We start from the raw sequence: 22,846 nt of genomic DNA on the forward strand, positions 1-22,846 counted from the left end.
GGGAAGAAAGAAACCATCCATCAGCTTCCTTAGTAAAGGGAGGGAGGCAGAGCTGGGTTGGCAGTGAGGTAACGGCTACCCAGAGAGTTCCTCAGAGCCAACTGTTACTAAAAATATCCAGGTGCCCCACTTTGATGCTCAGGCTCTAGTCTCTGGGCTGGTTCCTCTAAACGCACTTTTCTTGAAGGGAACAGTTACTGAAGTGGCTCCCCTTCCAACTTCCTCATTACTGTTCACAGAATCGGTATTTTCCAAGGGTCCCGGTTTTGATACTTGCACGTTGGCACTCCAAGCTCCGCTCTGCATGTTCATTCCCCTCCAGTGAGTTTCCGTCCTATACGGACAGTTTCATGTCATTGCATGAGGTACTAATTAGCTAGTTCCAGCACTTTTCCACAATGGGCTCGCCACACCTTGCCATTGCCTGAGCTATCTCTGGTCTGAATCCTCAGTACCCCAGTCTTCCCCCACCCCTGCTCTCTTTTATGAGACTGCCCTGCCCGGTGAATCTTGGCAGCATACACTTTGCTCACTTGATAACCCTGCTCCAACACCTGCCATAGCTCCCTAGTCCCTAGTAAACGAGGCTAACTTCGTCCCAAGTGGTCTCACCTTATCGAAGGAGCTCAGGCAGAGTGCTGGAGGAGAGAGTGCCTGAGCTGGCGCCCGGTGGATTGGGGAGGAACCTATCTGTGGTAAGCTTCACTAAGTGGTCGTGGGAATCTGAGCAGACTAGCAACCTCTCTGAATAGGTTTCCTCATTTGTGGTCTGAGGATAAGATCACCTCCCTAGTTAGGCGGGATTAAACAGATCATACCTACAAAGTAGTCAGAGTGGGTTTTGTTAAGAAGAGTAAGTAATGCTTACAGAGTGCTTACTATCTTACAGGCTCTGTTCTGAAGGCTGAATATGTTTTTATGTAGTTATTATTAATATCCTCCCTCTGTAGAAGAGGAAATTGAGTCCAGAGAAAGTGAAGTCACCGAAACCACACAATGAATCAGGACAGCCAGCCTTTGAATTCAGGCAGTCTGACTTCAGACTCTAAAATGCTCAACTCCTGGCTTTCCCACTTCTCATTAGGCTACGCCTCCTCCCCTCCAGCTTTCCCTGGCTAAAACAGACCACACGTTCCACCCAGTCCTCCCCTTCTGTCCAAACTTTCTTCCACATTCCTGTCTCCCTGATGGACACCTGCTGCACTTTCTTCCAGGCTCACCAGATGTCTTGAAAGAAGTTACTGCATACTAAACTCAAGTATACCACACCTTTTATCTCGCCCCCACTTAAGCATCAGCTTGTAAGTGTTCTCCAGTTCTGTCATCTGTTTCCAGAAAGTGCATCAGAAAAATGGACCACACCCCCCAAATTCCAGCAGTCCCCAAAGAAACATGTCACCAGCACTCTGCCTCCATTACCAAGCCCTCCCAACATCCATTCATTTATCCAACAAGCATTTCCCACACACCGGCCATGTCCGTTTTAGGACATGAATATTACATGGGCCCTGTCCTCTAGGATCTCATAGGCAAATGAGATGAGTATTTGTAAAGATAATCTTAACAAGTTGTGGTAAGTGGGAAATGCCTACTGTGAATGGCTCCTTGCTCTTGCATTTCCCAGATAATACCCTCAGGCTACCATACAGCCCCTTCCTTTTCATCTCTGCTGCCACCTTGTGGTTCACTGCTCCCTACCTATTCCTCAATCATTGCAATCCCCTCCCAACTTATCTCCCTGCCCCTCAAAACCAACCCACCCACTGCTGCCTAATAACCTGTAGTCTACACTCTCATACATGAACCAAGTGCAAGCCCCTGAGCCTGGACAAGCCAACAATGCCGAGGAACTACCCTGACTTTCCATTCTTGCTCCACTGCCCTCCACACACTTGCACTGCCCCTCACATACCACCTAAGGGAGACTTCCTGGAGCACTCCAATACACATTCACCTATTTCCTCCTCCACCCTTTGCCCACCCCGCCCTCCCAATCTAGGAGTTTATTTTTATCTCTGAAATCTAGATGCTGCTCCTAAATTCAGGACAAATCACCTCCCCCAAGAAGCCTTCTCTCATTCTCCCACAAGGTGTGATATTTCCCTTCTCTGTGGTGTGATCATCATGCCTTTGTGTGTCCTTTAAGGCACTTGACTTGTGCCATGCATTAGTATTAGTCACTTCGATGTTTTCCCTTATGGTCTCTGTATCTCTGCAACAGCGCTTTTGTCCTTACTGTCTTTGTTCAGTATGGCACCTAGGAGATTGCCTCAAGCGTAATAGGTGCTGAATGAATAATGAATATGCTCTTTATTCTTTCTATGTGATGAAGTGGGAGAAACATCTCATGTGGACCAAGAAGAAACCTAAGGTTTTGTCCTTTTTGCTGGTATCATGTAATCATTTATCCAACAAATCTTTTTTTCATCCCTAGGCTGTGTGCTAGGCACTCATAGTACCAAAAAAAAAAAAAAAAAAAAAAAAAACAAGATACAAACACCTGGACTCAGTAAACACATGTTCCCTTTCAAAGAGATTCTGGCACATAATACAAAGGAAACATGCAATATTATACATACAAAAGAATGAGTCGCAAAGCTATGGCAAGTCCACTACCAACTAGGTGTGTGATCTTGGGCAAGTCCCTAACTCGACAAAGTAAGTATTGATAAATATACAGTGAAAAGTCACAGGCAGTCTGTGAATTGATGATTTTTAACCACTGCATGGCATGTTTTTCTAAGGGATGGCACTTCCAAGTTAGTAAGTGCCAGAATATTTGCAAAAATTATTAATGTTAATTAATTCTATGGAGATCAAGTAGGCAGCTGCTAAAGAAAGATAAGGACCAGCAGCTGAAACTGATATTTACACAGTGAGAAAAAAAATAAGTTGTGATACCTGACCAGTGCAACATAAACTATCCAATGAAATTCAAGACTATTACGTGTAAAGGGGTCCCTGTGTCTGGGCTCCTCCACTGCAGGTGCATGGTGGGTACTATGGGATGGCCCTGCTCTGCCAAACCTCCCAAAATGGACATCAGAACACCCTCCAAGGCTCGTGATTTAAACTATTTTAAAATTAATAATCACAATCAAATGGTGACATAGGTATTATCACCTTAAAGAGAGTCAATGGCTTCCAGATAAACAGAGCTTGTCTTACAGCACAATGAAAAACACTCACATGTCCTTAAAAAAAGGACACAAAAGGAATGCTTATCACTTACATCATCCTAGAAAAGTGAGGCCACAGAGGCAAATGTAGATCGTGCTCACTCAAGCTCTCCCGGGGTGCAAAGGAGTCTTGATCATTCAATTCTGAGTTTAACATCATTTGGCCATGGCTATTCCGAATATAGATGTCCATGTTCCACTTTACCCCAGCATAAAACATGCAAGTCATTTAACAGACTCCTTTAGTCCTGATTCAGTGCACATCAAGCCTGGTTTGCCTTAAGGTCTTTCAGTTGGAATAGAATGTGATGATCAAGCTGATGAGTATTGTGGTTTCTGGGACAGATGTCTTTGTCATCAGAAATATGTCATTCTCCTTGACACATCAGTCTCATTAGCTGATCATAGGACTCCTCACTTAAGCAGCAGATGCTCTCTCAAGAAACTCAAATCAAACCAAGTCAAGTTTCGGGACCTGAAAGGCTGAGGTCTAAACCTTAGACCTTAGTGAATTCTGCTAAGCTCTGCCACTTTGCTGAGGCTCCAAAAACACATCCAGATGTCTTTCCTTCTCTTAGAGGCCTCCTTCCCCATCACACATGCCATGTACCTTTTCTCTAAACTCTTCTAGTTGTTACTTCAACTAGGTAAGGACCAGGTTTTCTTTTCCTTGTGCATCATGGAGCCTACATGGGAACAATGCTTGGCTAAGCATTAGAGATGCTCTCCTCTGGGCTCCCATACTCTCCCACCAGTATTCCACACGTGGAATTGGAAATGTGTGTATGTGCAAGTCAGGCTCCCCTCTGTGATGTGGCGAGGACTTCTTTTTGTTCATCTCTGTATCCCCACACTTGGAGCCCGGCACGTTGAAAGTGTTCAAACAATGGCTAGGAATGAGACAGTCAGTCAGTATCATCCAGAACGTACTGGGGATTTGCACAGGGAATTCAGAACTACAAATGCAATGGTTCCCGTCCTCAAGCACAATCTATGAAAAACTGAAAACCTCAATTGTGAACCATGATTTGGTCTTAGGCATGGTCACCTTCAGAGACTACAACTCAGAAGCAACCCAGAAGTAATTTCCAAACAACAAATTCTCTTTCTCCCTTTCTCAAGCAGTGTTACAAGGAAGGTTAGTGCACATCAACAATTCATAAAGCCCCCCTTCTGTTCATGTGGTGACTTCACCTCACACGTGCTCTTTCAAGCACCTCTCCTCTTCAGAATCCCCCCACCAAACGTTTCTTCCAGATCTGGTCCCCAAAGCTCATTCCTTCTATCTCTCCCCTTGATGCTGCATCACAAAAGCCCAAAAGAACTGGTTTGGCAATAGCAAACCTTGCTTGAAATGGGGGGAAGGAAAAGAAAATAGATAAGCAAAACCCGAACCATTCTTGGAAGATAGGGCAAGAGCAGGGTGAGTCTATCATACATTACAAAGTTTGGCCTATTCGTACACAGATACAACTTACAGTTGCTGAAATGAACAGGAAATGGTACGAAGAAAAGAGTTTAAATTGTTTAAGCATCTGCAATGTTAAGAGACTCATCACAGCTGATCACCAAGTATTTAGTGAGCATGTACTCTAAGAACTGTTTTGGAAAGGACAGAGTTAAGGGGCCCAAGACCACCTTGACACTTAGACATTCACTACAAGAACTCCCAGAACTCAGCCTATTGCTCTTACAGCTGAGATTCTATGCAGCAATATAGTAAGGACACACAGCCAGTTCATAAGAAGAAAAGACAGAGGGTGATCCTGGAGGAGTCCATATACAGGCTTCCTTATGCTCTCTCTTTCCCATGAGAGGTCACAGATAGAACACAGCCCACTGCAGCCAAAATGCAGCAACATGTGTACAAGGATTCAGCTCCTTAGGGCAGCCCCTTAAAGACTCAGTGCCCAAGGTTTCTTACTGCTGGTCATGTAGGTACTTTCTTCCTAGCACATTAAAAATTTCCAGACTCCCAGGGACAAGCAGGTGTTCAAGGACAGACTAGAGTGGTACACAAAACTCCAGGCACAACGCACCATACCCATCAGTTATGTGTAGACCGAGAGCACTCAGAGAACCAGGTTCCTAGAGACCAGCCAAGAGCCCACCTTGCCATCAGGCCTTTCCAAGAGTAGAGGTCTGAGGCCTGCTATGTTAACTCTTTCCTGCGGAGATACAAAGACCAAGTTCTTGTCCTCGAGGCAAATAACATTTGGAGAAATAAGATGTAGACATTAAACGGGCAAAGCAATACAGTAGACAGAGCATGCCGGCTAACACTAAAGCAACAGGACCCACATTTGAGACTACATGTGTCAGAATCACCAGCGTGCTCGTCAGCCTTGTGGCTACAACTCAAGGCATGCTAAGCAGTGGAGGGATAGAACGTCAAAGGGAGGGGTTCTGGTGAGATTATAGAAGACCCTGAATGCCACAATGAGAATTTGGAATTTCATTTCATAGCCATGGGATTCCAGTGAATTTTTTTTCTTAAACAGCTAATAACAACAACAACATCATCAAAGCGACACTGTTTGAAAATGCATCTGACTACATTATGTAGAATATAGTAAAAGGGACAGAGATCGCAGGCCAAGAACCCAGCACTTCAAGGGAAAAGAAAATGATCATAACGGACACTGGGGACCATGAGCAAGGAGTTAGACCCTGTCCTGGCGCTTGGCATCATGTCTGCCACCTACAGGAGGTACTACTGTCCCCATCTTACAGGTAAGCTAGGCCAATGGCACACAATGGATTCGAATCTAGATAATGTGCTTCCAGCCCTCAGGTACTTACTATCCAACACACGTGTGTAACACAAAATTAGGATAACAGAAAACCAACAAGTGGGGAGCCAGGGCCCGTAGCCAGGGCAAGGAGTAACTATGAAAACATTTACACTTACCTTGTCCTTTCCTCTCTTTGGCTGCCTTACTCTAAGTTGACAGGCAGCAAGTCGTTTTCCAAAATTGGTAGAAGATTGAAAGAGAGAAGTAAAACCAGAAATGTTCACATTTTTCTGAATGAGATGAAAGGTGAAGAATCGATAGGAGTCACAGCTCTTCCTGACCCAGATAGAGATAAGAAACCAAATGCCACGTAGCATTGTGATTTAAAGAAAGTGGCCAATTGTGGCCTTCTTCGATCTTTAATATCTCAGAGAAATTTTGCACTATTAAAATGTTCCTTCCTGTTTATTTCCCTCTGACATAATACAACCCAAACATGACTTAATAACTGGACTACTCTCAAGACTCGCATTTTTTAAGACATCTAAAATTAACACTTACCCCAGGATCATCACCACTCTCATCAAGATACATTTGTTGATCACTTGATTGCATAAAAAGTTTTTCAGATGCTAAAGCAAGACATTGACCCCAACGGCTTTAGAAGATACAACATAGTCATTTGCTTTAATCGATAAATATCTCTCCCAGTTCTCCATAAAACCCAGAATTAAGCAACAAGACATGATGAGCCACTGTTTATGGGGAATTAATCTGTTGCCTCAACTGACATTAAGCAGGAGACCAAAGGCCATTAAAACAAGCTGAAATTGATACACCAAAATAACTCAGTGCAGGACACTGATCTTATCATGCTGGAAATGACTCTAAAATCTTTATTACCTCTTAACATAACTCTAAGTGAGCTGTCCATATATTTCATACTCAGATTCCCTATTAGTTCAAACACTCAGAAGTATGGCCATGAAATGACAAAGAGAAACAACTTGAACAAAACCTTCAAATCCTTCAGCATCACCCGGATGGCCTGGGGCATGTACTCTGCTATTGGGGAAAATTCATCTGAAGGTAACCGGCCCAGTTCAGCTTGCTTGAAAATACTTTTCCCCTAAGAGGTAATGGCAGCAAGAAATTACTCGCTTAGTTATTATTATAGCACTGGGACAGGGTATAAAAGGAGACACGACCTGACTTCCAGGAGTCTCCTGAGAAAGATCTAACAGACACAGCTTAAAAACAACATGAACGCGCACAGGTAACTATTCCTGAACGGCGGGAAAAGCGTAGGTCGTGGAAGTCAAAAGGCCTCCATTGGAAGCCTGATTCCACTAGTCACCGTCTCAACCAAGTCGCATAATGCTCCCTGTGCCTCAGTCTCCCCTTCTGGAAAAAAAAAAAAAAAACCCAGGTGAATAATAATACCCACCTCCCAGGTTATTGTGAAGAATCAGTAAGATAACGAACACAGAGTGCTTAGCCCAGAAAAGGGGCTCAACAACTGTGAACTGCTGTTATCACACAAGTCTTAGCTTTGTTTTTATTGCTAAAACTACTCTTCCTACCACCGTGGCTAGGCTCATCTACATTTTGCCCCATACCTTAAAGATAAGAAGACTCCCAGGCTGCATGAAGTGGTCCAGTCCAGATGGAATCGTTCCTCTCCAGCAGAGAAGCCAGGAGACTCATGGTTTGTGAGAAATGTCAAAGAAGAATATTTCGGATGGAGGAGATGGCTGTAGAGGGGAGTAAGCAGAGCCTGCATGAAGCAGATAAATCTGCTTTAAATGGCTTCTTGAGCTGAGGAAAGGCACATGTTCACAGGTCATATGATTTTCCAAGCTGGAAAGTAACTTAGAAATCCTTAAGTCACTCAAAAGAAAAAGAAAAAAAAAAAAAAAAAAGCAGCCCTTGGAAAGCCACAAAAATCTTATGCCTTCCTCTAGTGCTATTTGAAATTTTGGAATCAATTCAGTATGAAGAGGAAAAGAAGGATGGATGCAGGAGTACCTTTGGAAAAAAAAAAAAATTCTGTTTCTATTTTGAACGATACATGTTTCTTCCCTGAATCATGTGGCAACAACGTTAGCACTAAATCTGCTTGCTCACCACTAGCTTTCCTTCCTCAGTTATGGGGAACCCCCCCCCACAACCAGTGCAGGTTATTCTCAATAGCAAGCTTTTCTGCTGCTTTATTTCCAAATGCCGAAGGACACCTCCACCCTGCCTCTGAGACACCCCAGGACAAAGAGACCACGAGAGTCAAGTGACTGGCTCTTAGCCACACATCTAGTTGGAGATGAAGGGGAACAGGAATCCTGCTGACAGAGAGGAAGCTTCCGAGGAGGAGAGGAAACAGACATGACAGTGAGGGCTGTGGGAAATCAATGGTGTGGGCAGCTGCGTAGATCTGAGCAAGGAGAGTTCAGCAAAATGATTTTTCAGGAAGAGCATTTTTGCTGCTGTATAAAGAACACAATAAATTAAACATGTCAGATTGCTTATCTTGGCACCTTTGGCTCTCAGAACTTAAAGTGAAATATCAACACAATATAAAGGGAAAATCCAGGTGCAATTTTTCTCATGGGAGGAAGCTTCTGATTTCTAATTGGTTTTTAACCCATTTTCGGAAAAAAGTTGAAATGAGTTTCTTTCACAGTTGGTTATAACAAACGAAAGGCCTGGTGGCTAAAATAACAAACTGTTTTCTGTTAAAAGAAGAAAAGTAAAAAACAAAGCCACAAACTGAGCACACAAGAGCTTGGACTTAAGTAAGTGTTCCCCAAGTAGAAAGTCAGGTTTTATTCGTGCTTCCCTTAGAGAGGTCTTTTTGCTCTAGCAACTTGAAGACACCCTGAGCTCTCCTCACCTTAGATTTTCAATTTAAGAAACTGGTGGGAGGGCACTTTTGGGGAACAGTCCTCATCCTAGAGCCCTTCTTCCTTCCTAGTACAAGTGTGTGCCTAGTGACTGAGTACAGACCTGTGTTCGTGATAGATTGTTAGCAAATGTTTGACTCAAGACACAGCTGCCATTCTTAGCTTACATGGCCTTTTCCCCAAAAGGGAAAGGACAAGAAAGGAACTTTGAAACTGGAATTTATCCTGCTTAGCCATTTCCTCTACTTCTTATCAAAGGCCTTGTGGATGGGAATACTCAAAAAGGGCAAGATACACACATCCATGTTTGAGTTACCATCTAAAATCAAAGTTAAATACACATGTAGCATTCTTCTTACTGACCAATAAATTACAGTGTTTTCTCAGAAGATGACTTCCCTTTGTCTTGGAGATGGGCCAGCAGACAGGGATGGGCAGCTCCAGAGTTTCCATATAGAAGGGGTTTGGGGCAGGAATCTGTCAAGAGGAACCTAGGGGACTTTTCTCCAAGCCGTGTCTGCAAACCCCTCACCACGTGTTTATTGGACCACTACTTGGGTTTTATCAGGAAAGGAACACAAGCTTCAGCTAAGTGGAGTTAATGGAGGTAAGGGTTAAGCCCCCACAAACAAGGCGCCCTCTGGCCTCCAACTGGAGATTGAATGGAAGGATGGAAGGCCAGAATGGAAAAAACTTGGAAAAGGATAAAACTCTAATATCAGTGTGTCCCCTCTGTTATGAATCTCTGAAGCTTCTCTTAGGTGTTTGAGTATGGGGGTTCAGCAGTTCAGAACCCTTACAGGAGTGATCCCAGCACATCATTCCCTACTCACCCTCAATATTTTTTACCTTATTCATATCCTGTGTTGGTTTGGAGAAAAAAGAGTAACATCTGTGAAGAGATAATACCATAAATGGTAGAAAATTCAAAAGTTAGACAAGAAAATACGGTGAAATATAACACCCCTCCCACCTCTATCTCCCAGCCACTCAACAACTGTTACAGTTCTTGAATATACTTCCAAAGCTGTTCTATGCACACACAAGTATATACATACATTTTTGTGAACATTTATATAAGACACACAGAAGAGTAATTTTCAATTTCTTTTTTTTTTTTTTTTTTTTGTGATCCACAAAAAGTGGTGAACCTTCTCTTGTGTCCCATTGATGTAATTATCTCCACCCCAGTATCAGGAAGCTTTAATCATTTTAGCTTTATAATATATGTTCATCAGAGCATTTTCATTACTATCTGGAGTCAGGGCTTTCCCTGGCTGTTCCACCCTTTTTATTTTTCCATGGGATATTCATGATTGGCTGGCTTCTCTAGACACATGGTCCTTTTCTGCCTTGTATCCTGATACCAGTAGCTGTGTCTTGTATGGATAAGGACTATTGATTTGTTTGTTTCTTTGTTTTTTAAGATTATTTATTTACTTATTTATGTGACAGAGAGAGCACAAGCAGAGAGAGTAGTAGAGGAAGATGGAGAAGCAGGCTCCCCGCTGAGCAGGGGAGGCCTTGATTCCAGGTCTTTGAGATCATCCAGATCTTTGAGCTGAAGGCAGATATTTCACCATCTGAGCTACCCAGGTGCCCCAACGGGTGCTCCTTTCAAAGAAAACTCCAGAGGATGTCCAAGTTCACAGTGATACCAAGGGCTCTCCACACCCATAGGATGTGTCACACACATCCTTGTGTGACCATCAGTTAGGAGGGCTGCTGATAATCTTTTTGATAATAATCATCACCCATCCAGCCTCAGGATCCAAACAAGTTAATGTCGCATCTTTCCGTGTAACTATTCCAAAAAGTGGTTGCTTTTCTGTTTGTAGAATCACTGCTATTCTTTTTTTCAATTTCCTGTTGAGTTTGTAGGTGTTCAGAATGGTTTGATAACTATCTAGCTGAATTCCTGGGACCAGACAAAATATAGGTCTCCCACTTCTCTGACATCTTGCTCCTCCCCCTGATATATATATATATATATTTTTTTTTAATTAACCTACACTATTCCATTCTCAGCTGATTCCATGATCACTGCTGGCAGTGATCTTTCAGTGAGTTTTGTTTTCTAGGTACAGTCATATTATTTGAAAATATGGTTATTATAACTCCTCCTCTCTAATTTATATATCTCATATTTCTTTTATCTAAAATGCTGGCAAATATCTCATGATCAGTGTTCAAAAATGTGATGGTAGTGACATCTTTGTCCTGATTTAATGGGAATATTTCTATTATTTTCCCTTGAGGCATGAGCTGATTTTTGAGGTAAGATAAATATGTTATATTAAGACAACATAAAATTAGTTCTATTTTATGAGGTGTTTTTCCATAATCAATATTGGATTTTACTTTTACAACATTTTCAGGAGCCATGAACGTTGAGTGCCTGGCTTTGCTTTTGCTGTTTTAATACACTATTGTAGTGAATTCCATTCATAAGTTTCCCAAATACTAAACTAGCTTGCCTTTCCTGAAATCAACCTCACTTGGTCATGTTTAATTATTCTTTTATTGTCACTCTGGATCTTGTCATGTCTTGTTTGTTTGCTAATATTTTACCAAAGACCTTTACATTAATAGTCACAAGAGACATCAATCTACAGGTTTTTTCCTTTCTATTGTTGTTTCATGGCAGATTTTGGCACTCATATCACCTTTACCTCATAAAAAACAGTGGCTTTTCTTGATCTAGAAAAGCTTGAAAACCAATGGAGTGATCAACTGATTAAGATCAAAAGGGCTCCAACACCAAAGAAATACAAACAATTACAAGAACATATTATGAGAAACTCTATCCCAGCAAATTTGACAATTTGGAAGAAATGGATGTATTCCTAGAGACATATAAACTACCACAACTGAACCAGGAAGAAATAGAAAACCTGAACAAACCCATAACCAGTAAGAAAATTGAAGCAGACATCAAAAATCTCCCAACAAACTAGAGCCCAGGGCCAGATGGCTTCCCAGGGGAATTCTACCAAACATTTAAAGAAGAATTAATTCCTATTCTCCTGAAACTATTCCAAAAAGTAGAAATGGAAGGAAAGCTTCCAAATTCATTTCATGAGACCAGCATTACCTTGATCCTAAAACCAGACAAAGATCCCATAAAAAAAAAAAAAAAAAAAAAAAAAAGAATTACAGAGGCCCCTGGGTGGCTCAGTGGGTTGAAGCCTCTGCCTTTGGCTTGGGTCATGATCCCAGGGTCCTGGGATTGAGCCCCGAGTCAGGCTCTCTGCTCAGCAGGGAGCCTGCTTCCTCCTCTCTCTGTCTCTGCCTGCCTCTCTGCCTACTTGTGATCTCTGTCTGTCAAATAAATAAATAAAATCTAAAAAAAAAAAAAAAGAATTATAGACCAATATCCTTGATGAACACAGATGCGAAAATTCTCACCAAAATACTAGCCAATAGGATCCAACTGTACATTAAAATGATTATTCACCACGACCAAGTGGGATTTTTTCCTGGGCTGCAAGTTTGGTTCAACACCCGCAAATCAATGAATGTCATACAATACCTTAATAAAAGAAAGAACAAGAACCATATGATACTCTCAATAGATGCTGAAAAACCATTTGCCAAAGTACAGCATCCTTTCTTGATCAAAACCCTTCACAATGTAGGGATAGAGGGTACATACACCTCAATATGATCAAAGCCATCTATGAAAAACCCACAGCGAATACCATTCTCAATGGGGAAAAACTGAGAGCTTTTCCCCTAAGGTCAGGAACACAGCAGGGATATCGACTATCACCACTGTTATTCAACATAGTACTAGAAGTTCTAGCCTCAGCAATCAGACAACAACAACAACAACAAAAATAAATAAAAGGCATCCAAATCCACAAAGAAGAAGTCAAACTGTCACTCTTCACAGATGATAGGATACTTTATGTGGAAAACCCAAAAGACTCCACTCCAAAACTGATAGAACTCATACAGGAATTCGGTAAAGTGGCAGGATATAAAATCAATGCACAGGAATCAGTTGCATTTCTATGCACCAACAGCAAGAAAGAAGAAAGAGAAATTAAGGAGTCAATCCCATTTACAACTGCACCCAAAACCATAAGATACCTAGGAAAAAACCTAACCAAAGAGGTAAAGAAGCTGTCCTCAGAAAACTATAAAGTATTCATGAAAGAAATTGAGGAAGACACAAAGAAATGGAAAAATATTCCATGCTCATGGATTGGAAGAACAAATATTGTGAAAATGTCTATGCTACCTAAAGCAATCTACACATTTAATGCAAAATACCATCAATTTTTTCCAAAGAAATGGAACAAATAATCCTAAAATTTATATGGAACCAGAAAAGACCTCAAACAGGCAGAGGAATGTTGAAAAAGAAAGCCAAAGTTGGTGGCATTACAATTCCAGACTTCAAGTTCTATTACAAAGCTGTCATCATCAAGACAATATGGTACTGACACAAAAACAGACACATAGATCAGTGGAACAGAACAGAGAGCCCAGAAATAGACCCTCAACTCTATTGTCAGCTAATCTTCGATGAAGCAGGAAAGAATGTCCAATGGAAAAAAGATAGTCTCTTCAACAAATGGTGTGGGGAAAATTGGATGGCAACATGCAGAAAAATGAAACTGGACCATTCCCTTACACCACACACAAAAATACACTCAAAAATGGGTGAAGAACCTCAATGTGAGACAGGAATCTATCAAAATCCTTGAGGAGAACACAGGCAGCACCCTCTTCGACCTCAGCCGCAGCAACATCTTCCTAGAAACATCACCAAAGGCAAGGGAAGCAAGGGCAAAAATGAACTATTGGGACTTCATCAAGATCAAAAGCTTTTGCACAGCAAAGGAAACAGTTAACAAAATCAAAAGACAACTGAAAGAATGGGAGAAGATATTTGCAAATGACATATCAGATAAAGGGCTAGTATCCAAAATCTATAAAGAGCTTATCAAACTCAACACCCAAAGAACAAATAATGCAATCAAGAAATGGGCAGAGGACATGAAAGAAGACATCCAGATGGCCAACAGAGACATGAAAAAGTGCTCCACATCACTCGGCATCAGGGAAATACAAATCAAAACCACAATGAGATACCACCTCACACCAGTCAGAATGGCTAAAATTAACAAGTCAGGAAATGACAGATGTTGGTGAAGATGCAGAAAAAGAGGAACCCTCCTACACTGTTGGTGGGAATGCAAGCTGGTGCAACCACTCTGGAAAACAGCATGGAGGTTCCTCAAAAAGTTGAAAATAGAGCTACCCTACAACCCAGCAATCGCACTACAAGGTATTTACCCCAAAGATATAAATGTAGTCATCCGATGGGGCACGTGCACCCAAATTTTTATAGCAGCAATGTCCACAATAGCCAAACTATGGAAAGAACCTAGATGTCCACCAACAGATGAATGGACAAAGAAGGGGTGGTATATATACACAATGGAATACTATGCAGCCATCAAAAGAAATGAAATCTTGCCATTTGCAACAATGTGGATGGAACTAGAGGGTATTATGCTTAGCGAAATAAGTCAATCAGAGAAAGACAATTATCATATGATCTCCCTGATATGAGGAAGTGGAGATCACTTCCTCATATCAGGAAGTGGAGGGTTTGGGGGATAGGAAAGGAATAAATGATACAAGATGGGATTGGGAGGGAGACAAACCATATGAGACTCTTAATCTCACAAAGTAAACTGAAAGTTGCCAGGAGGAGATGGGGAGGGAGAGGGTGGTTGGGTTATGGACATTGGAGAAGGTGTGTGCTATGGTGAGTGCTGTGAAGTGTGTAAACCTGGTGATTCACAGACCCATACCCCTGGGGCTAATAATACATTATATGTTAATTAAAAAATTATAACAAAAAGATCAAAAGAGATTCCTTGGGAAAATATTTGTACGTCATAGGTGAAGAGAGAGCCAGCTCCCCCCAACTTCTCTCTTTTTTTTTTTTTCTAGTATAATTCATCTCTTTAAGCTTTCAAACCCTTCTGGGGCCAACCTTAGAACTTTAGCTTTTCTAGAATTAAATATTTTTATCAAAGTTTTTTTTAAAGATTTTATTTATTTATTTCACAGACAGAGATCACAAGTAGGCAGAGAGGCAGGCAGGGTGGAGGGAAGGAGGCTCCCTGCTGAGCAGAGAGCCTGATGTGGGACTTGATCCCAGGACCCTGAGATCATGACCCAAGCTGAAGACCCCACCCACTGAGCCACCCCGCTGCCCTTTAATCAAAGTTTTTAAAAATTTATTTGGGTGGTTGACCAAAAACATCTCCTATCAGTTTCTTTAATTTCTGAGATTATTTCTTGATTCTTTTTTTTTTTATTTCACCCATTTCTGCCTTTTCCCTGGCAAAAATTAATGAATGTTGCAACACTGTTCACAGTAGCCAAAAGGTGGAAGCATTCCAAACATCCACCAACAGATGAGTGCGTAAACAAATGTGATTATACATACAAGGAATATTGTTCAGACATAGAAAGGCATGGAGGTCTGATCTATGTTACGAAGTGGATGAACCTTGAGGACATCATGCTAAATGAAATAAGCCAGACAAAAAGGGACAGATCTTGTATGATTCCATTTAGAGGAAATACCTAGAATATGCAAATTCATGGAGAAAAACAATATTAGCATTTACCATGAGCTGGGAGAAGGGAGAATGGAGAGCTATTGCTTAATGGGTACAGAGTTGCTGTTTAGCGTGATGAAAATATCTTGAAAATAGTGATGATCACTGTATAACACTGTGAATATAATTAACGCCACACTAATACATATGTCATTAATACAGCAAATTTATGTTCAATATATTTTCCTACAACCCAGAGAATACAAAAACACTAGTTCAAAAGAATATGCACACCCCTCTGTTTACTTTAGCATCATTTACAATAGCTAAATTGTGGGAAGAACCTAAGTGTCCATTGAACAATGAATGGATAAAGAATATATATACAATGGAATATTACTAAGCCATAAAAAAGAATGAAATCTTGTCATTTTCAATTACCTGGATGGAGCCAGTGAGTATGAGGCTAAGCAAAGTAAGTCAGAGAAATATTAATACCACGTGATGTTACTCACATGTCACTCTAAGAAAGAGAATGAACAAAGAGGGGGAAAGGGACCAAAGAATAGATTCCTAACTACAAAGAACAAATTGATGGTTACTAGAGGGCAAATAGATGGGGAATAGATAAAACAGATGATATGGATTAAGAGTACACTCATCCTGATGAACATTGAGTAATATATGGAATTGTTGATTCATTATATTGTACACTGGAAACTGTAACAATGTATATAACCATACTGAAAGTAAAATTAATTTTTTTAACTTCAAAAAAATGAGAATAACCAACAGTTTTAATATTTTATTCAGATGCAACTTGGAGACTTAGTTTTGCCATTTTAAAAATTCTTTTAATTCATTAACTTTTGCTTTTATCTTTATTAATTATTATTAAAGATTTTATTTATTTATTTGATAGAGAGAGAGATCACAAGTAGAGAGGCAGGCAGAGAGAGGAAGCGAAGCAGGCTCCCTGCTGAGCAGAAAGCCTGATGTGGGGCTCGATCCCAGGACCCTGGGATCATGACCCAAGCCAAAGGCAGAGGCTTAACCCACTGAGCCACCCAGGTGCCCCTCTTTATTAATGTTTTATTCCGTTTTCCCCAATGCACATTATTTTATAAATTATGGTATTTGATGTTTAAAATTCACTTACTTTGATTCTTAATTTTTAAATATTTAATGCTATGAATTTTACTCTAAATGCTGCTTTACCGAGATCTCAGTCTCCAGTATGTTGTTTTAATTTTTTTTTTCTAAATATTTTGCAATTTCAGTTTTAAGAATTTAAACAGTGTTCTTTTGTTTCCAAAAGGTAAGGTGTTTTTTTCTTCTGTTTTTATTATTAATTTTTTATTTCATTCCATTGTCAGAAAATATTGTCTATTTCTACTTGGGAGAATTGATTGCAATTTTCTTTACAGCTTGATATATAATTTGCATGACTTCTTCAATGATACATGAAAGCACAGTACAATGTTTTCTGAGTACATGCCTTAATGTGTATCTGTAAAAGCTAGCTTATTCATTATGTCATTCAAAGGGTCCATATTCTTACTTGCTTTTTTTTTTTGTACTTTCTCTATCAGTAGTTAAAAGGTAAGAATTAAAGTTTTCTATTATTAAAACATTTCTATCTATTTCTGTTTCCTTTAACATTGGCACTGTGGTTTCCATGACAACTCTTTTATCACATTAAATTGCGTCATGATTTACCATTATCAAGTGCCCTTTTTACCTAATTTAATACTTTTTATTCTGAATACAACCATATAGTTATGATTGCTGCTTTCTCTCTTCCTCTCTCTTGCTCTATTGGCATTTGCTTTTTTTATCTCTGTTCATTGGTTTGGGCTGCCCTAAGAAATACCATAGACTGGGTGACTCTAAAAACAAAAATGTATTTTATCACAGCTGTGGAGGCTAGAAAATCCAAGATGAGAGTGCCAAATAGCCACATTCTGGTAAGATCTCGCTTCCTGGCTTGGGGACTACCACCTTCTGTGTCTTCACATGGCAAAGACAATGTTTTAGTGTCTCTTTCTCTTCTTGTAAGGGCACCAGCTCTATCAGATCAGGGCCCCACTCTTTGGAACACATTTAACCTTAATAACTCTTTGTAAGCCCTACCAGCAATATATAACCACATAGAGAGATTAAGGCTTCAACATTTGAATTGGGGGGGGGGGCGGGATTCACGCTACTGCAATGTCTGCCCAACTCTCTACACCTTCAGCCTTCATGGGCTTCACTGTTTTACACACACCTCCTGTATCACTCGTAACTGGATTCCACTCTCTCTGTAACTGTGAGTCTCTTAATAGGTGAGTAGAACAATTAACATTTATTTTTATGGTCATATGTTTGGTCAAATTTAGGTACTCGTTTTTTTTTCTTTCTTAAAGCCTTTCTTTGAAACATGATGGAAAAATCTTACAGGTACCCATGGAAAAGTAAGACATGATCACAGCTAAAATGAAGACAATCTAACCAGAAAGCTTGAATCCCTGTCAGCTAAAGTTGTGAGGGTAACATGCTGAAAGGAACGGTAATTAGTATTCCTCTCCTTCTTCTTCACCCTCTCCTTCAACAGAATCCACACCAATCTCCTCATAATCCTTCTCAAGGGCTACCATGTTCTCACGGGCCTCAGTCAACTTTCCTTCCTCCATGTCCTCACCTACATACTAGTGAACAAAGGCACACTCGGCATACAACAGGTCAAACTTGTGGCCCAGGAAAGACCAGGCCTCAGCAATGGCTATGGAGTTGCCCAGCATGCACACAACTCTGTACTTGGGCTAGGTCTCCCCAGGCACCATATGGGAGGCTAATAATTAATGCCCACTTTGAAGCCAGTGGAGTGCCAGTCCACAAACTGGATGCTGTGCTTGGTCCTGATGGTGGCAATGGCAGAACTGACATCTTTGGGAACCACAACACCACAGCACAATAGGCAGTAAGCCATGTATTTACCATGGTGGGAGTCCCATTTTCACCATCTAGTTGGCTGGCTCAAAGCACACATTGGTCTTCTGTGATACAGAAAGTGGTTCATGGTAAGCTCTCTCAGCAGAGATGATGGACCTATGTGGCCAGAGGAAAGTGGGTATAGAGATAGGGCAACAGGTTGGTTTGAAATTCTGTCAGATCAGCATTCAGGGTTCCATCACATCTGAGGGAAACAGTGATGGAAAACACAATCTGGCTAACAAGGCGGTTAAGGTTAGAGTAGGCTGGGCGTTCCATACAGAGGTTTCTATGACAGACTTCAGAGATGACCTTATTGTCCACTGTGAAGGCACAATCACAGTGCTTCCGGGTGGTGTGGGTAGTGAGGATGGAGGTGTAGGGGCTCAACTCCAGCTGTGGAAACTTGAGGGGTTGCATAAATGAGAACTCCAACTTGGACACCTTGCCATAATTGGTCAAGAGAAGTTCCACCGGCACAGAGGTTCCGCCTTCAAAACTGTGGAAAACCAAGAAGCCCTGAAGATCTGTGCACTGGTCGACCCGTTTCCAAAATTCAATCCAAGACAAAGTCAGTCGTCTCCTTGCCAACCATGTAACACTCTCAGGCATAGTTATTGGCAGTATCTTCCTTGCCTGTGATGAGAAGCTCAGAGTAAAAGAGCTGGCAGTAGGTGCCAGTGTGAAATTCATCGGTGACAGTGGGTTCCAGATTTACAAACAGTGCCCTGGGGACAAAGCCTGCCAGACCCTGTCTCACTGAAGGAGGTGCTGGAGTCATCTCCTCCCCCAGCGGTCTTGTCACCTGGCATCTGGCTGTTGAGCTGGATGCCATGGTCCAGGCAATAGAGTTCCCAGCAGGCATTGCTGATCTGCACAGCCGCCTGGTCAACATGGGTGGAGATACACTCACGCATGGCGGCTATTGCTTAGCAGGCACAGGTGACAGGAGCAGACCCAGGGTCCGGGTTACCCTCTGCAATAAGCTAAGAGTCTGGGTAAGTAACACACGCTGGTACTCATATTTTATGTTATGATTCCCTTCTCTTGCTTTTGATATTCCACTGTGTGATCTGTTTTGTTAAAATGCCAGCTCGATTCCCCCCGACCTTTTAGCAGTTTGCTTTTTGCTGTCTAAATGACTTTTTCTTTGTCTTTGAGGGCCAGTGTTTGGAAATACTTAGAAACCTGTCAGTGTTGTTCATTGTGTATCAGGTTTTCCCGAATCACAGTGCAACCTTTTCATTTGGAGATTCAAGTCATATTTTACTTCCTAAAAGCACTTTACTATTATCTCCAGGCTTCTTAAAGGATACCAATAATGTGTATGTTGCATTTCTTTTCCCTTCCATATCTTTCATATTTTCTTTAATCCATTCTAAGTTTGTTCATTTCTAGTTGATTTTTTCTTGCTTTTCTTAACCCTGTTCACTTATCCGTCACTGACCTCAGCAGTGTCTATCCTCCTCTGTGTTTATTCCAGTATCCTTGCATTTCAAAGACGGCTTTGTTTTTCTCTTCTGCTTCCTTCCTGAACTCTGCAAGTTGTTCCGTCTCCACCTGCCATGTCACTATTACTTTCCACAAGGTCTCAATTGCTCTGCTTTCCATTGTAGCGTTGTCTTAGCTCCTAGCCTTGTATTTAGTCATAATTCTCAACATCTTGATGGTTACTTGCTCTTGTGAGGATCCCCTTCTGCCATATATATCCATTGTCCCCTCCCCTCCTTTTGTCTTATACTATTTTTACATAAAATCTGTTCTGTTCTGCCTTTGTGTGTTCATTTCTCAATTACATGCATCCTTCCTGGACTTTGGAACCGGTTCACGTTGGGAAGGGTATGAACACTTACAGGCTAGCAGGCATTCTCCAGAGTTTAGGGAGAAACTCATTATGACAAGGCTGCACATGCAACTTATTTTAGCTTTTACCTCTCTCTCCAGCCAACAAATATGGGCAGCTAGAGAGCAGGACATAGTTCAGCTTCTTGTCCACTCTCTCGTGTCTCACCAGGAGACAGACAAAAATGGCATTTCTACATGTTTAAATTCGACTCTGCTTTTCCCAATTTTTTGTGTAATGAAATAGGGCCCAGAGATCTGGTTCTCCTCCACCACCACAAACAGCTGTCATTCCTATGATTCCAAAGCCAAGATAATTGGCTTTGACCCTCAGAGTGCCATCTATGTAAGAAAATGCTTTCCTGCCAACTGTGTCTGAGACTTACATCTGCAAACACCCCCACTGGGAGTATTTCTGCAGCCATATTTGATCTCTACTGTATTGTCAGCTCTCCCAATAGATTATTTTTTGGGGGGTCAGTCCTCAGTTTTATCAAAGGTAACATATTTCTGCCCTCCTTTTTTCTGTCTGGCTAATTCGAAGAAGCAATGGAAAAGTATCTTCTTTATGTCCTTTTAAATGAAAGCCCCAGTGTTTACCAAAGGTAAAGTTTAAAGTGAACACAGAGTAACTTTGAAGGGGAGAAATGTGTTGGCAGGAGGACACTTATCCTGAGAACTGATTATGGAAGGCAGGGAACAGTTACTTTGCCAGTGCCTCAGTAGGGGATGAGAAGAACCAATGTTCAGACTGTGTATATACTGGTCCCTCCCTGTTAAACTCATTTCCCCAAACACCCAGTGCTTTGCTGTATCCCACGCTTCCAAGTCCTTGGTACTCAAAACGTGAGCCACGCACCGGTAGTATCAGCAGGAGACGGGAGCTGGTTAGACATGCAGAGCCTTGGGCCCTAACTTAGACCCCAGACTCAGAAGAGGAATCTGCATTTTAGCAAGCTTCCTAGGTGACTCATAATCACAGTCAGTGGGGGGAGCACCACTGGAGATCTCAGCACTAGCATCCCTTCCCTCCAAGGACCCAAACACCTGAGGCTCCTTGGTTACATAGGCCCACATTTCTTCTCTTCTGAGCTCTCACTCTGTAATTTTACATTTATTAGAATATGTTTAAAAAACATATCCATCTGTATTTCTCCCACTAAACCTGCTCCAGGCTCCATGGCTCTCCTGCAACCAGTCAATAAATATTTGCTGAATGACTAATTGAGCATTTACCATCTTACATTTATGTTTCGGAGCATTTTTAGTGTGCACTTGCCCCATCTCCCACCAGAGGCCTCCATGGATCAAATGCATCCATGCCCGTATCCACCTGCCACTCCCCAACTCAGCACTCCAACTTTGGAGAAGAGAAGGGCCTGCCAGAAGTGAGTGAGGAAACAAAGGAATGAATGGGATCTCTGAAAAATGCAAGAAATGTCATCATTTTGTGCACAGCTTCCCAACATCGTATGTGCTTATAAATGGCCCAAAGAGATCCTGTATCCTGAGTGTCATTTTGGAAAAAATCTAATCATGATTTCCATATAGGAAGGGAAGACACTTCTCTGGCAGTGGAATACACAGCCGCTGCCACCAGCTCCAGGCCAGAGAGGGTGTGCCGCAGCTGTGAGGATGCAATGAGAGAGGAGGGACTGGCGCGGGGCTGGGGGATGCCAAGAGGGGCTGCCCATGCTGCTCTGCTCACACCCACATCCCGCAGTGACATTTTTCCGGTCCATCGCCCTCACCAGGTATAGGTGAAATTGCCATTCTCAGCTGTAGGGGGCTGTTTTGATGAGCAAGGAATGAAAAGGGACAGCTTGAAACTAGTTTCCCTACGTGGATAATTAAACCTTTACTAAATATAGTAGGTTTAAAATGAATGTTCACAAAACTGAAACAGAACATGCTAATTCTAAAAATACAGACTCCCTTGCTGTGAAAGTCCTCTCAGGAAAAGGGGACACTTAAGCACACCAGTGATTTCATCCCTCCCGCCCACCACCCCCCACCCGGGGAGCCAATGTGTTCCAAGACCGGGGTCACCACATGGCACGGGAGGAAGCCAGAGCTGTTACCAGACACTCCATGAAACTCTCAGGAAACTAATGGGAGAAAGTCAAGGGGGGAGAGGTTCTACAGCAGCAAGTCCCTCTCTGGGATCCTGCCCAGCACCAAATCAAGCCAACCAGCTCTCTTTTTTTATAATCAATAAATGTAAAACTCAAGTTCATATGGGAAGGAAATGTCATTAGCTTTGCATTTGTAGTCCATGATGCGTTTTTGTCCAAAGGGACATTCAAATAAGAAAAACTGTGAGGAAAGTCAACTTTCTAGGAAGGCACCATCTTGAATGATTCAATCACAAATGACCTTGACTTTCCATGACTTCCAAAGCAATGACACCCAGATCTCAAAGAAGGCTGTTGCCTGGTCATAAAATGTTCCATTGGCATTCCCCTGGTATAATAACAGTCAGCAAAGCTTCAGAGAGTTGTCTTCACTTGGTATGTTTACTTCCCCATCTGTTCTCTTTTGAACCCATCCCAACCAGAGAAAAAGTTTCTATCATGGGGACAATGTCTCCATGTTGTATGATCCAGTGGTCAGCCACTAACCATGCCAGG

General features: G+C 41.7%; 1 pseudogene; it reads right to left on the reverse strand.

Moving 5' to 3' along the window:
* Positions 1–1,193: 1,193 nt before the first annotated feature.
* LOC125099736 (tubulin alpha chain-like) lies at positions 1,194–19,361 on the reverse strand (annotated as a pseudogene).
* Between the last annotated feature and the right edge of the window lie 3,485 nt (positions 19,362–22,846).

This window comes from Lutra lutra, chromosome 5, assembly GCF_902655055.1.
Source record: "Lutra lutra chromosome 5, mLutLut1.2, whole genome shotgun sequence".
NCBI classification, from domain to species: Eukaryota; Metazoa; Chordata; class Mammalia; order Carnivora; family Mustelidae; genus Lutra; species Lutra lutra.